Source organism: Zeugodacus cucurbitae, chromosome X (assembly GCF_028554725.1).
Source record: "Zeugodacus cucurbitae isolate PBARC_wt_2022May chromosome X, idZeuCucr1.2, whole genome shotgun sequence".
Classification (NCBI taxonomy): Eukaryota; Metazoa; Arthropoda; class Insecta; order Diptera; family Tephritidae; genus Zeugodacus; species Zeugodacus cucurbitae.
In genome coordinates, this window is record NC_071672.1 from 13,453,299 (window position 1) to 13,472,759 (window position 19,461).

Here is a 19,461-nt window from a genome sequence, read left to right on the forward strand (position 1 = left end):
AAGACAAGACAAGACAAGACAAGACAAGACAAGACAAGACAAGACAAGACAAGACAAGACAAGACAAGACAAGACAAGACAAGACAAGACAAGACAAGACAAGACAAGACAAGACAAGTCAAGACAAGACAAGACAAGACAAGACAAGACAAGACAAGACAAGACAAGACAAGACAAGACAAGACAAGACAAGACAAGACAAGACAAGACAAGACAAGACAAGACAAGACAAGACAAGACAAGACAAGACAAGACAAGACAAGACAAGACAAGACAAGACAAGACAAGACAAGACAAGACAAGACAAGACAAGACAAGACAAGACAAGACAAGACAAGACAAGACAAGACAAGACAAGACAAGACAAGACAAGACAAGACAAGACAAGACAAGACAAGACAAGACAAGACAGGACAAAACATGACACGACAAGACAAGACAAGACAAGACAAGACATGACATGACATGACAAGACAAGACAAGACAAGACAAGACAAAGCAACACAAGATACGACATGACATGACATGACAAGACAAGACAAGACAAGACAAGACAAAACATGACACGACAAAACAACACAAGACAAGACAGAACAACACAACACAAGACAAGACAAGACAAGACATGACAAGACAAGACAAGACAAGACAAGACAAGACAAGACAAGACAAGACAAGACAAGACAAGACAAGACAAGACAAGACAAGACAAGACAAGACAAGACAAGACAAGACAAGACAAGACAAGACAAGACAAGACAAGACAAGACAAGACAAGACAAGACAAGACAAGACAAGACAAGACCAGACAAGACAAGACAAGACAAGACAAGACAAGACAAGACAAGACAAGACAAGACAAGACAAGACAAGACAAGACAAGACAAGACAAGACAAGACAAGACAAGACAAGACAAGACAAGACAAGACAAGACAAGACAAGACAAGACAAGACAAGACAAAGCAACACAAGACACGACATGACATGACATGACAAGACAAGACAAGACAAGACAAAACATGACACGACAAAACAACACAAGACAAGACAAGACAAGACAAGACAAGACAAGACAAGACAAGACAAGACAAGACAAGACAAGACAAGACAAGACAAGACAAGACAAGACAAGACAACACAAGACAAAACATGACACGACAAGACAAGGCAAGACAAGACAAGACAAGACAAGACAAGACAAGACACGACATGACATGACATGACAAGACAAGACAAGACAAGACAAAACATGACACGACAAAACAACATAAGACAAGACAAAGCAACACAAGACACGACATGACAAGACAAGACAAGACAAGACAAGACAAGACAAGACAAGACAAGACAAGACAAGACAAGACAAGACAAGACAAGACAAGACAAGACAAGACAAGACAAGACAAGACAAGACAAGACAAGACAAGACAAGACAAGACAAGACAAGACAAGACAAGACAAGACAAGACAAGACAAGACAAGACAAGACAAGACAAGACAAGACAAGACAAGACAAGACAAGACAAGACAAGACAAGACAAGACAAGACAAGACAAGACAAGACAAGACAAGACAAGACAACACAAGACAAAACATGACACGACAAGACAAGGCAAGACAAGACAAGACAAGACAAGACAAGACAATTCTGTTTGATTTGTTTTTAAATTAATTAAGAAGACAAGACAAGACAAGACAAGACAAGACAAGACAAGACAAGACAAGACAAGACAAGACAAGACAAGACAAGACAAGACAAGACAAGACAAGACAAGACAAGACAAGACAAGACAAGACAAGACAAGACAAGACAAGACAAGACAAGACAAGACAAGACAAGACAAGACAAGACAAGACAAGACAAGACAAGACAAGACAATACAAGACAAGACAAGACAAGACAAGACAAAGCAACACAAGACACGACATGACATGACATGACAAGACAAGACAAGACAAAACATGACACGACAAAACAACACAAGACAAGACAAAACATGACACGACAAGACAAGACAAGACAAGACAAGACAAGACAAGACAAGACAAGACAAGACAAGACAAGACAAGACAAGACAAGACAAGACAAGACAAGACAAGACAAGACAAGACAAGACAAGACAAGACAAGACAAGACAAGACAAGACAAGACAAGACAAGACAAGACAAGACAGGACAAAACATGACACGACAAGACAAGACAAGACAAGACAAGACATGACATGACATGACAAGACAAGACAAGACAAGACAAGACAAAGCAACACAAGATACGACATGACATGACATGACAAGACAAGACAAGACAAGACAAGACAAAACATGACACGACAAAACAACACAAGACAAGACAGAACAACACAACACACGACAGGACAAGACAAGACAAGACAAGACAAGACAAGACAAGACATGACAAGACAAGACAAGACAAGACAAGACAAGACAAGACAAGACAAGACAAGACAAGACAAGACAAGACAAGACAAGACAAGACAAGACAAGACAAGACAAGACAAGACAAGACAAGACAAGACAAGACAAGACAAGACAAGACAAGACAAGACAAGACAAGACAAGACAAGACAAGACAAGACCAGACAAGACAAGACAAGACAAGACAAGACAAGACAAGACAAGACAAGACAAGACAAGACAAGACAAGACAAGACAAGACAAGACAAGACAAGACAAGACAAGACAAGACAAGACAAGACAAGACAAGACAAGACAAGACAAGACAAGACAAGACAAGACAAGACAAGACAAGACAAGACAAAGCAACACAAGACACGACATGACATGACATGACAAGACAAGACAAGACAAGACAAAACATGACACGACAAAACAACACAAGACAAGACAAGACAAGACAAGACAAGACAAGACAAGACAAGACAAGACAAGACAAGACAAGACAAGACAAGACAAGACAAGACAAGACAAGACAACACAAGACAAAACATGACACGACAAGACAAGGCAAGACAAGACAAGACAAGACAAGACAAGACAAGACACGACATGACATGACATGACAAGACAAGACAAGACAAGACAAAACATGACACGACAAAACAACACAAGACAAGACAAAGCAACACAAGACACGACATGACAAGACAAGACAAGACAAGACAAGACAAGACAAGACAAGACAAGACAAGACAAGACAAGACAAGACAAGACAAGACAAGACAAGACAAGACAAGACAAGACAAGACAAGACAAGACAAGACAAGACAAGACAAGACAAGACAAGACAAGACAAGACAAGACAAGACAAGACAAGACAAGACAAGACAAGACAAGACAAGACAAGACAAGACAAGACAAGACAAGACAAGACAAGACAAGACAAGACAAGACAAGACAAGACAAGACAAGACAAGACAAGACAAGACAAGACAAGACAAGACAAGACAAGACAAGACAAGACAACACAAGACAAAACATGACACGACAAGACAAGGCAAGACAAGACAAGACAAGACAAGACAAGACAATTCTGTTTGATTTGTTTTTAAATTAATTAAGAAGACAAGACAAGACAAGACAAGACAAGACAAGACAAGACAAGACAAGACAAGACAAGACAAGACAAGACAAGACAATTCTGTTTGATTTGTTTTTAAATTAATTAAGAAGACAAGACAAGACAAGACAAGACAAGACAAGACAAGACAAGACAAGACAAGACAAGACAAGACAAGACAAGACAAGACAAGACAAGACAAGACAAGACAAGACAAGACAAGACAAGACAAGACAAGACAATACAAGACAAGACAAGACAAGACAAGACAAAGCAACACAAGACACGACATGACATGACATGACAAGACAAGACAAGACAAAACATGACACGACAAAACAACACAAGACAAGACAAAACAACACAACACACGACAGGACAAGACAAGACAAGACAAGACAAGACAAGACAAGACAAGACAAGACAAGACAAGACAAGACAAAGCAACACAAGACACGACATGACATGACATGACAAGACAAGACAAGACAAGACAAGACAAGACAAGACAAGACAAGACAAAGCAACACAAGACACGACATGACATGACATGACAAGACAAGACAAGACAAAACATGACACGACAAAACAACACAAGACAAGACTAAACAACACAACACACGACAGGACAAGACAAGACAAGACAAGACAAGACAAGACAAGACAAGACAAGACAAGACAAGACAAGACAAGACAAGACAAGACAAGACAAGACAAGACAAGACAAGACAAGACAAGACAAGACAAGACAAGACAAGACAAAGCAACACAACACACGACAGGACAGGACAAGACATGACACGACAAAACAACACAAGACAAGACAAAACATGACACGACAAAACAACACAAGACAAGACTAAACAACACAACACACGACAAGACAAGACAAGACAAGACAAGACAAGACAAGACAAGACAAGACAAGACAAGACAAGACAAGACAAGACAAGACAAGACAAGACAAGACAAGACAAGACAAGACAAGACAAGACAAGACAAGACAAGACAAGACAAGACAAAGCAACACAAGACACGACATGACATGACATGACAAGACAAGACAAGACAAAACATGACACGACAAAACAACACAAGACAAGACTAAACAACACAACACACGACAGGACAAGACAAGACAAGACAAGACAAGACAAGACAAGACAAGACAAGACAAGACAAGACAAGACAAGACAAGACAAGACAAGACAAGACAAGACAAGACAAGACAAGACAAGACAAGACAAGACAAGACAAGACAAGACAAGACAAGACAAGACAAGACAAGACAAGACAAGACAAGACAAGACAAGACAAGACAAGACAAGACAAGACAAGACAAGACAAGACAAGACAAGACAAGACAAGACAAAACAACACAAGAGACGACATGACAAGACAAGACAAGACAAGACAAGACAAGACAAGACAAGACAAGAAAAGACAAGACAAGACAAGACAAGACAAGACAAGACAAGACAAGACAAGACAAGACAAGACAAGACAAGACAAGACAAGACAAGACAAGACAAGACAAGACAAGACAAGACAAGACAAGACAAGACAAGACAAGACAAGACAAGACAAGACAAGACAAGACAAGACAAGACAAGACAAGACAAGACAGGACAAAACATGACACGACAAGACAAGACAAGACAAGACAAGACATGACATGACATGACAAGACAAGACAAGACAAGACAAGACAAAGCAACACAAGATACGACATGACATGACATGACAAGACAAGACAAGACAAGACAAGACAAAACATGACACGACAAAACAACACAAGACAAGACAGAACAACACAACACACGACAGGACAAGACAAGACAAGACAAGACAAGACAAGACAAGACATGACAAGACAAGACAAGACAAGACAAGACAAGACAAGACAAGACAAGACAAGACAAGACAAGACAAGACAAGACAAGACAAGACAAGACAAGACAAGACAAGACAAGACAAGACAAGACAAGACAAGACAAGACAAGACAAGACAAGACAAGACAAGACAAGACAAGACCAGACAAGACAAGACAAGACAAGACAAGACAAGACAAGACAAGACAAGACAAGACAAGACAAGACAAGACAAGACAAGACAAGACAAGACAAGACAAGACAAGACAAGACAAGACAAGACAAGACAAGACAAGACAAGACAAGACAAGACAAGACAAGACAAGACAAGACAAGACAAGACAAGACAAGACAAGACAAGACAAGACAAGACAAGACAAAGCAACACAAGACACGACATGACATGACATGACAAGACAAGACAAGACAAGACAAAACATGACACGACAAAACAACACAAGACAAGACAAGACAAGACAAGACAAGACAAGACAAGACAAGACAAGACAAGACAAGACAAGACAACACAAGACAAAACATGACACGACAAGACAAGGCAAGACAAGACAAGACAAGACAAGACAAGACAAGACACGACATGACATGACATGACAAGACAAGACAAGACAAGACAAAACATGACACGACAAAACAACACAAGACAAGACAAAGCAACACAAGACACGACATGACAAGACAAGACAAGACAAGACAAGACAAGACAAGACAAGACAAGACAAGACAAGACAAGACAAGACAAGACAAGACAAGACAAGACAAGACAAGACAAGACAAGACAAGACAAGACAAGACAAGACAAGACAAGACAAGACAAGACAAGACAAGACAAGACAAGACAAGACAAGACAAGACAAGACAAGACAAGACAAGACAAGACAAGACAAGACAAGACAAGACAAGACAAGACAAGACAAGACAAGACAAGACAAGACAAGACAAGACAAGACAAGACAAGACAAGACAAGACAAGACAAGACAAGACAAGACAAGACAACACAAGACAAAACATGACACGACAAGACAAGGCAAGACAAGACAAGACAAGACAAGACAAGACAATTCTGTTTGATTTGTTTTTAAATTAATTAAGAAGACAAGACAAGACAAGACAAGACAAGACAAGACAAGACAAGACAAGACAAGACAAGACAAGACAATTCTGTTTGATTTGTTTTTAAATTAATTAAGAAGACAAGACAAGACAAGACAAGACAAGACAAGACAAGACAAGACAAGACAAGACAAGACAAGACAAGACAAGACAAGACAAGACAAGACAAGACAAGACAAGACAAGACAAGACAAGACAAGACAAGACAAGACAAGACAATACAAGACAAGACAAGACAAGACAAGACAAAGCAACACAAGACACGACATGACATGACATGACAAGACAAGACAAGACAAAACATGACACGACAAAACAACACAAGACAAGACAAAACAACACAACACACGACAGGACAAGACAAGACAAGACAAGACAAGACAAGACAAGACAAGACAAGACAAGACAAGACAAAGCAACACAAGACACGACATGACATGACATGACAAGACAAGACAAGACAAGACAAGACAAGACAAGACAAGACAAGACAAAGCAACACAAGACACGACATGACATGACATGACAAGACAAGACAAGACAAAACATGACACGACAAAACAACACAAGACAAGACTAAACAACACAACACACGACAGGACAAGACAAGACAAGACAAGACAAGACAAGACAAGACAAGACAAGACAAGACAAGACAAGACAAGACAAGACAAGACAAGACAAGACAAGACAAGACAAGACAAGACAAGACAAGACAAGACAAGACAAAGCAACACAACACACGACAGGACAGGACAAGACAAGACAAGACAAGACAAGACAAGACAAGACAATACAAGACAAGACAAGACAAGACAAGACAAGACAAGACAAGACAAGACAAGACAAGACAAGACAAGACAAGACAAGACAAGACAAGACAAGACAAAACAACACAAGAGACGACATGACAAGACAAGACAAGACAAGACAAGACAAGACAAGACAAGACAAGAAAAGACAAGACAAGACAAGACAAGACAAGACAAGACAAGACAAGACAAGACAAGACAAGACAAGACAAGACAAGACAAGACAAGACAAGACAGGACAGGACAGGACAGGACAGGACAGGACAGGACAGGACAAGACAAGACAAGACAAGACAAGACAAGACAAGACAATACAAGACAACACAAGACAAGACAAGACAAGACAAGACAAGACAAGACAAGACAAGACAAGACAAGACAAGACAAGACAAGACAAGACAAGACAAGACAAGACAAGACAAGACACGACAAGACAAGACAAGACAAGACAAGACAAGACAAGACAAGACAAGACAAGACAAGACAAGACAAGACAAGACAAGACAAGACAAAACATGACACGACAAAACAACACAACACACGACAGGACAAGACACGACATGACATGACATGACAAGACAAGACAAGACAAAACATGACACGACAAGACAAGACAATACAAGACAAGACAAGACAAGACCAGACAAGACAAAGCAACACAAGACACGACATGACAAGACAAGACAAGACAAGACAAGACAAGACAAGACAAGACAAGACAAGACAAGACAAGACAAGACAAGACAAGACAAGACAAGACAAGACAAGACAAGACAAGACAAGACAAGACAAGACAAGACAAGACAAGACAAGACAAGACAAGACAAGACAAGACAAGACAAGACAAGACAAGACAAGACAAGACAAGACAAGACAAGACAGGACAAAACATGACACGACAAGACAAGACAAGACAAGACAAGACATGACATGACATGACAAGGCAAGACAAGACAAGACAAGACAAAGCAACACAAGACACGACATGACATGACATGACAAGACAAGACAAGACAAAACATGACACGACAAAACAACACAAGACAAGACAGAACAACACAACACACGACAGGACAAGACAAGACAAGACATGACATGACATGACAAGACAAGACAAGACAAGACAAGACAAGACAAAGCAACACAAGACACGACATGACATGACATGACAAGACAAGACAAGACAAAACATGACACGACAAAACAACACAAGACAAGACAGAACAACACAACACACGACAGGACAACACAAGACACGACATGACATGACATGACAAGACAAGACAAGACAAGACAAGACAAGACAAGACAAGACAAGACAAGACAAGACAAGACAAGACAAGACAAGACAAGACAAGACAAGACAAGACAAGACAAGACAAGACAAGACAAGACAAGACAAGACAAGACAAGACAAGACAAGACAAGACAAGACAAGACAAGACAAGACAAGACAAGACAAGACAAGACAAGACAAGACAAGACAAGACAAGACAAGACAAGACAAGACAAGACAAGACAAGACAAGACAAGACAAGACAAGACAAGACAAGACAAGACAAGACAAGACAAGACAAGACAAGACAAGACAAGACAAGACAAGACAAGACAAGACAAGACAAGACAAGACAAGACAAGACAAGACAAGACAAGACAAGACAAGACAAGACAAGACAAGACAAGACAAGACAAGACAAGACAAGACAAGACAAGACAAGACAAGACAAGACAAGACAAGACAAGACAAGACAAGACAAGACAAGACAAGACAAGACAAGACAAGACAAGACAAGACAAGACAAGACAAGACAAGACAAGACAAGACAAGACAAGACAAGACAAGACAAGACAAGACAAGACAAGACAAGACAAGACAAGACAAGACAAGACAAGACAAGACAAGACAAGACAAGACAAGACAAGACAAGACAAGACAAGACCAGACAAGACAAGACAAGACAAGACAAGACAAGACAAGACAAGACAAGACAAGACAAGACAAGACAAGACAAGACAAGACAAGACAAGACAAGACAAGACAAGACAAGACAAGACAAGACAAGACAAGACAAGACAAGACAAGACAAGACAAGACAAGACAAGACAAGACAAGACAAGACAAGACAAGACAAGACAAGACAAGACAAGACAAGACAAGACAAGACAAGACAAGACAAGACAAGACAAGACAAGACAAGACAAGACAAGACAAGACAAGACAAGACAAGACAAGACAAGACAAGACAAGACAAGACAAGACAAGACAAGACAAGACAAGACAAGACAAGACAAGACAAGACAAGACAAGACAAGACAAGACAAGACAAGACAAGACAAGACAAGACAAGACAAGACAAGACAAGACAAGACAAGACAAGACAAGACAAGACAAGACAAGACAAGACAAGACAAGACAAGACAAGACAAGACAAGACAAGACAAGACAAGACAAGACAAGACAAGACAAGACAAGACAAGACAAGACAAGACAAGACAAGACAAGACAAGACAAGACAAGACAAGACAAGACAAAACATGACACGACAAGACAAGACAAGACAAGACAAGACATGACATGACATGACAAGACAAGACAAAGCAACACAAGACACGACATGACATGACATGACAAGACAAGACAAGACAAAACATGACACGACAAAACAACACAAGACAAGACAGAACAACACAACACACGACAGGACAAGACAAGACAAGACAAGACAAGACAAGACAAGACAAGACAAGACAAGACAAGACAAGACAACACAAGACAAAACATGACACGACAAGACAAGGCAAGACAAGACAAGACAAGACAAGACAAGACAAGACAAGACAAGACAAGACAAGACACGACATGACATGACATGACAAGACAAGACAAGACAAGACAAAACATGACACGACAAAACAACACAAGACAAGACAAAGCAACACAAGACACGACATGACAAGACAAGACAAGACAAGACAAGACAAGACAAGACAAGACAAGACAAGACAAGACAAGACAAGACAAGACAAGACAAGACAAGACAAGACAAGACAAGACAAGACAAGACAAGACAAGACAAGACAAGACAAGACAAGACAAGACAAGACAAGACAAGACAAGACAAGACAAGACAAGACAAGACAAGACAAGACAAGACAAGACAAGACAAGACAAGACAAGACAAGACAAGACAAGACAAGACAAGACAACACAAGACAAAACATGACACGACAAGACAAGGCAAGACATGACAAGACAAGACAAGACAAGACAATTCTGTTTGATTTGTTTTTAAATTAATTAAGAAGACAAGACAAGACAAGACAAGACAAGACAAGACAAGACAAGACAAGACAAGACAAGACAAGACAAGACAAGACAAGACAAGACAAGACAAGACAAGACAAGACAAGACAAGACAAGACAAGACAAGACAAGACAAGACAAGACAAGACAAGACAAGACAAGACAAGACAAGACAAGACAAGACAAGACAAGACAAGACAAGACAATACAAGACAAGACAAGACAAGACAAGACAAGACAAAGCAACACAAGACACGACATGACATGACATGACAAGACAAGACAAGACAAAACATGACACGACAAAACAACACAAGACAAGACAAAACAACACAACACACGACAGGACAAGACAAGACAAGACAAGACAAGACAAGACAAGACAAGACAAGACAAGACAAGACAAAGCAACACAAGACACGACATGACATGACATGACAAGACAAGACAAGACAAGACAAGACAAGACAAGACAAGACAAAGCAACACAAGACACGACATGACATGACATGACAAGACAAGACAAGACAAAACATGACACGACAAAACAACACAAGACAAGACTAAACAACACAACACACGACAGGACAAGACAAGACAAGACAAGACAAGACAAGACAAGACAAGACAAGACAAGACAAGACAAGACAAGACAAGACAAGACAAGACAAGACAAGACAAGACAAGACAAGACAAGACAAAGCAACAAAAGACACGACATGACATGACATGACAAGACAAGACAAGACAAAACAACACAACACACGACAGGACAGGACAAGACATGACACGACAAAACAACACAAGACAAGACAAAACAACACAACACACGACAGGACAAGACAAGACAAGACAAGACAAGACAAGACAGGACAGGACAGGACAGGACAGGACAGGACAGGACAGGACAAGACAAGACAAGACAAGACAAGACAAGACAAGACAATACAAGACAACACAAGACAAGACAAGACAAGACAAGACAAGACAAGACAAGACAAGACAAGACAAGACAAGACAAGACAAGACAAGACAAGACAAGACAAGACAAGACAAGACAAGACAAGACAAGACAAGACAAGACAAGACACGACAAGACAAGACAAGACAAGACAAGACAAGACAAGACAAGACAAGACAAGACAAGACAAGACAAGACAAGACAAGACAAGACAAAACATGACACGACAAAACAACACAACACACGACAGGACAAGACACGACATGACATGACATGACAAGACAAGACAAGACAAAACATGACACGACAAGACAAGACAATACAAGACAAGACAAGACAAGACCAGACAAGACAAAGCAACACAAGACACGACATGACAAGACAAGACAAGACAAGACAAGACAAGACAAGACAAGACAAGACAAGACAAGACAAGACAAGACAAGACAAGACAAGACAAGACAAGACAAGACAAGACAAGACAAGACAAGACAAGACAAGACAAGACAAGACAAGACAAGACAAGACAAGACAAGACAAGACAAGACAAGACAAGACAAGACAAGACAAGACAAGACAAGACAAGACAAGACAAGACAAGACAAGACAAGACAAGACAAGACAAGACAAGACAAGACAAGACAAGACAAGACAAGACAGGACAAAACATGACACGACAAGACAAGACAAGACAAGACAAGACATGACATGACATGACAAGACAAGACAAGACAAGACAAGACAAAGCAACACAAGACACGACATGACATGACATGACAAGACAAGACAAGACAAAACATGACACGACAAAACAACACAAGACAAGACAGAACAACACAACACACGACAGGACAAGACAAGACAAGACAAGACAAGACAAGACAAGACATGACAAGACAAGACAAGACAAGACAAGACAAGACAAGACAAGACAAGACAAGACAAGACAAGACAAGACAAGACAAGACAAGACAAGACAAGACAAGACAAGACAAGACAAGACAAGACAAGACAAGACAAGACAAGACAAGACAAGACAAGACAAGACAAGACAAGACAAGACAAGACAAGACAAGACCAGACAAGACAAGACAAGACAAGACAAGACAAGACAAGACAAGACAAGACAAGACAAGACAAGACAAGACAAGACAAGACAAGACAAGACAAGACAAGACAAGACAAGACAAGACAAGACAAAACAAGACAAGACAAGACAAGACAAGACAAGACAAGACAAGACAAGACAAGACAAGACAAGACAAGACAAGACAAGACAAAGCAACACAAGACACGACATGACATGACATGACAAGACAAGACAAAACATGACACGACAAAACAACACAAGACAAGACAAAACAACACAACACACGACAGGACAAGACAAGACAAGACAAGACAAGACCAGACAAGACAAGACAAGACAAGACAAGACAAAGCAACACAAGACACGACATGACATGACATGACAAGACAAGACAAAACAACACAACACACGACAGGACAGGACAAGACAAGACATGACACGACAAAACAACACAAGACAAGACAAAACAACACAACACACGACAGGACAAGACAAGACAAGACAAGACAAGACAAGACAAACCAACACAAGACACGACATGACATGACAAGACAAGACAAGACAAGACAAGACATGACACGACAAAACAACACAAGACAAGACAAAACAACACAACACACGACAGGACAAGACAAGACAAGACAAGGCAAAACAACACAACACACGACAGGACAAGACAAGACAAGACAAGACAAGACAAGACAAGACAAGACAAGACAAGACAAGACAAGACAAGACAAGGCAAGGCAAGACAAGAAAAAACAACACAACACACGACATGACAAGACAAGACAAGACAAGACAAGACAAGACAAGACAAGACAAGACAAGACAAGACAAGACCAGACAAGACAAGACAAGACAAGACAAGACAAGACAAGACAAGACAAGACAAGACAAGACACGACAAGACAAGACAAGACAAGACAATTCTGTTTGATTTGTTTTTAAATTAATTAAGAAGATAAGACAAGACAAGACAAGACCAGACAAGACAAGACAAGACAAGACAAGACAAGACAAGACAAGACAAGACAAGACAAGACAAGACAAGACAAGACAAGACAAGACAAGACAAGACAAGACAAGACAAGACAAGACACGACAAGACAAGACAAGACAAGACAATTCTGTTTGATTTGTTTTTAAATTAATTAAGAAGATAAGACAAGACAAGACAAGACAAGACAAGACATGACATGACGAGACAAGACAAGACACGACAAGACAAGACAAGACAAGACAAGAAAAGACAAGACAAGACAAGGCAAGACAAGACAAGACAAGACAAGACAAGACAAGACATGACATGACAAGACAAGCCAAGACAAGACAAGACAAGACAAGACAAGACAAGACAAGACAAGACAGGACAGGACAGGATAGGACAGGACAGGACAGGACAGGACAAGACAAGACAAGACAAGACAAGACAAGACAAGACAAGACAATACAAGACAAGACAACACAAGACAAGACAAGACAAGACAAGACACGACAAGACAAGACAAGACAAGACAAGACAAGACAAGACAAGACAAGACAAGACAAGACAAGACAAGACAAGACAAGACAAGACAAGACAAGACAAGACAAGACAAGACAAGACAAGACAAGACAAGACAAGACACGACAAGACACGACAAGACAAGACAAGACAATACAAGACAAGAAAAGACAAGACAAGACAAGACAAGACACGAAAAGACAAGACAAGGCCAGACAAGGCCAGACAAGACAAGACAAGACAAGACAAAACATGACACGACAAAACAACACAACACACGACAGGACAAGACACGACATGACATGACATGACAAGACAAGACAAGACAAAACATGACACGACAAGACAAGACAATACAAGACAAGACAAGACAAGACCAGACAAGACAAAGCAACACAAGACACGACATGACAAGACAAGACAAGACAAGACAAGACAAGACAAGACAAGACAAGACAAGACAAGAGACAAGACAAGACAAGACAAGACAAGACAAGACAAGACAAGACAAGACAAGACAAGACAAGACAAGACAAGACAAGACAAGACAAGACAAGACAAGACAAGACAAGACAAGACAAGACAAGACAAGACAAGACAAGACAAGACAAGACAAGACAAGACAAGACAAGACAAGACAAGACAACACAAGACAAAACATGACACGACAAGACAAGGCAAGACAAGACAAGACAAGACAAGACAAGACAAGACAAGACAAGACAAGACAATTCTGTTTGATTTGTTTTTAAATTAATTAAGAAGACAAGACAAGACAAGACAAGACAAGACAAGACAAGACAAGACAAGACAAGACAAGACAAGACAAGACAAGACAAGACAAGACAAGACAAGACAAGACAAGACAAGACAAGACAAGACAAGACAAGACAAGACAAGACAAGACAAGACAAGACAAGACAAGACAAGACAAGACAAGACAAGACAAGACAAGACAATACAAGACAAGACAAGACAAGACAAAGCAACACAAGACACGACATGACATGACATGACAAGACAAGACAAGACAAAACATGACACGACAAAACAACACAAGACAAGACAAAACAACACAACACACGACAGGACAAGACAAGACAAGACAAGACAAGACAAGACAAGACAAGACAAGACAAGACAAGACAAGACAAAGCAACACAAGACACGACATGACATGACATGACAAGACAAGACAAGACAAGACAAGACAAGACAAGACAAGACAAGACAAAGCAACACAAGACACGACATGACATGACATGACAAGACAAGACAAGACAAAACATGACACGACAAAACAACACAAGACAAGACTAAACAACACAACACACGACAGGACAAGACAAGACAAGACAAGACAAGACAAGACAAGACAAGACAAGACAAGACAAGACAAGACAGGACAGGACAGGACAGGACAGGACAGGACAGGACAGGACAGGACAAGACAAGACAAGACAAGACAAGACAAGACAAGACAAGACAAGACAAGACAAGACAAGACAATACAAGACAACACAAGACAAGACAAGACAAGACAAGACAAGACAAGACAAGACAAGACAAGACAAGACAAGACAAGAAAAGACAAGACAAGACAAGACAAGACAAGACAAGACACGACAAGACACGACAAGACCAGACAAGACAAGACAAGACAAGACAAGACAAGACAAGACAAGACAAGACAAGACAAGACAAGACAAGACAAGACAAGACAAGACAAGACAAGACAAGACAAGACAAGACAAGACAAGACAAGACAAGACAAGACAAGACAAGACAAGACAAGACAAGACAAGACAAGACAAGACAAGACAAGACACGACAAGACAAGACAAGCCAAGACAGGACAGGACAGGACAAGACAAGACAAGACAATACAAGACAAGACAACACAAGACAGGACAAGACATGACACGACAAAACAACACAAGACAAGACAAAACAACACAACACACGACAGGACAAGACAAGACAAGACAAGACAAGACAAGACAAGACAAGACAAGACAAGACAAGACAAGACAAGACAAGACAAGACAAGACAAGACAAGACAAGACAAGACAAGACAAGACAAGACAAGACAAGACAAGACAAGACAAGACAAGACAAGACAAGACAAGACAAGACAAGACAAGACAAGACAAGACAAGACAAGACAAGACAAGACAAGACAAGACAAGACAAGACAAGACAAGACAAGACAAGACAAGACAAGACAAGACAAGACAAGACAAGACAAGACAAGACAAGACAAGACAAGACAAGACAAGACAAGACAAGACAAGACAAGACAAGACAAGACAAGACAAGACAAGACAAGACAAGACAAGACAAGACAAGACAAGACAAGACAAGACAAGACACGACAAGACAAGACAAGACAAGAGGATTCTGTTTGATTTGTTTTTAAATTAATTAAGAAGATAAGACAAGACAAGACAAGACCAGACAAGACAAGACAAGACAAGACAAGACAAGACAAGACAAGACAAGACAAGACAAGACAAGACAAGACAAGACAAGACAAGACAAGACAAGACCAGACAAGACAAGACAAGACAAGACAAGACAAGACAAGACAAGACAAGACACGACAAGACAAGACAAGACAAGAGGATTCTGTTTGATTTGTTTTTAAATTAATTAAGAAGATAAGACAAGACAAGACAAGACCAGACAAGACAAGACAAGACAAGACAAGACAAGACAAGACAAGACAAGACAAGACAAGACAAGACAAGACAAGACAAGACAAGACAAGACAAGACAAGACAAGACAAGACAAGACAAGACAAGACAAGACAAGACAAGACAAGACACGACAAGACAAGACAAGACAAGACAATTCTGTTTGATTTGTTTTTAAATTAATTAAGAAGATAAGACAAGACAAGACAAGACAAGACAAGACATGACATGACAAGACAAGACAAGACACGACAAGACAAGACAAGACAAGACAAGAAAAGACAAGACAAGACAAGGCAAGACAAGACAAGACAAGACAAGACATGACATGACAAGACAAGACAAGACAAGACAAGACAAGACAAGACAAGACAAGACAAGACAAGACAAGACAAGACAGGACAGGACAGGACACGACAGGACAGGACAGGACAGGACAGGACAAGACAAGACAAGACAAGACAAGACAAGACAAGACAAGACAAGACAATACAAGACAAGACAACACAAGACAAGACAAGACAAGACAAGACAAGACAAGACACGACAAGACAAGACAAGACAAGACAAGACAAGACAAGACAAGACAAGACAAGACAAGACAAGACAAGACACGACAAGACACGACAAGACAAGACAAGACAAGACACGACAAGACACGACAAGACAAGACAAGACAAGACAAGACAAGAAAAGACAAGACAAGACAAGACAAGACACGACAAGACAAGACAAGGCCAGACAAGACAAGACAAGACAAGACAAGACAAGACAAGACAAGACAAGACAAGACAAGACAAGACAAGACAAGACAAGACAAGACAAGACACGACAAGACAAGACACGACAAGACAAGACAAGACAAGACAAGACAAGACAAGACAAGACAAGACAAGACAAGACAAGACAAGACAAGACCACACAAGACAAGACAAGGCAAAATAAGGCAAGACAAGACAAGACAAGACAAGACAAGACAAAACAACACAACACAACACATGACATGACATGACAAGACAAGACAGGACAAGACAAAACAACACAACACATGACATGACATGACATGTCAGGACAAGACAAGACACGACAAGACAAGACAAGACAATACATGACAAGACAAAACATGACAAGACAAAACAACACAACACACGACATGATATGACATGACAATACAAGACAATATAAGACAAGACAAGACAAGACACGACAAGACAAGACAAGACACGACAATACAAGACAAGACAAGACAATTCTGTTTGATTTGTTTTTAAATTAATTAAGAAGATAAGACAAGAAAAGACAAGACAAGACAAGACATGACATGACAAGACAAGACAAGACACGACAAGACAAGACAAGACAAGACAAGAAAAGACAAGACAAGACAAGGCAAGACAAGACAAGACAAGACAAGACTTGACATGACAAGACAAGACAAGACAAGACAAGACAAGACAAGACAAGACAAGACAAGACAAGACAAGACAAGACAAGACAAGACCAGACAAGACAAGACAAGGCAAAATAAGGCAAGACAAGACAAGACAAGACAAGACAAGACAAAACAACACAACACAACACATGACATGACATGACAAGACAAGACAGGACAAGACAAAACAACACAACACATGACATGACATGACATGTCAGGACAAGACAAGACACGACAAGACAAGACAAGACAATACATGACAAGACAAAACATGACAAGACAAAACAACACAACACACGACATGATATGACATGACAATACAAGACAATATAAGACAAGACAAGACAAGACACGACAAGACAAGACAAGACAAGACAATTCTGTTTGATTTGTTTTTAAATTAATTAAGAAGATAACACAAGACAAGACAAGACAAGACAAGACATGACATGACAAGACAAGACAAGACACGACAAGACAAGACAAGACAAGACAAGACAAGACAAGACAAGACAAGACAAGACAAGACAAGACAAGACAAGACAAGACAAGACAAGACAAGACAAGACAAGACAAGACACGACAAGACAAGACAATTCTGTTTGATTTGTTTTTAAATTAATTAAGAAGATAAGACAAGACAAGACAAGACCAGACAAGACAAGACAAGACAAGACAAGACAAGACAAGACAAGACAAGACAAGACAAGACAAGACAAGACAAGACAAGACAAGACAAGACAAGACAAGACAAGACAAGACAAGACACGACAATACAAGACAAGACAAGACAATTCTGTTTGATTTGTTTTTAAATTAATTAGGAAGATAAGACAAGAAAAGACAAGACAAGACAAGACATGACATGACAAGACAAGACAAGACACGACAAGACAAGACAAGACAAGACAAGAAAAGACAAGACAAGACAAGGCAAGACAAGACAAGACAACACAAGACTTGACATGACAAGACAAGACAAGACAAGACAAGACAAGACAAGACAAGACAAGACAAGACAAGACAGGACAGGACAGGACAGGACAGGACAGGACAGGACAGGACAGGACAGGACAAGACAAGACAAGACAAGACAAGACAAGACAAGACA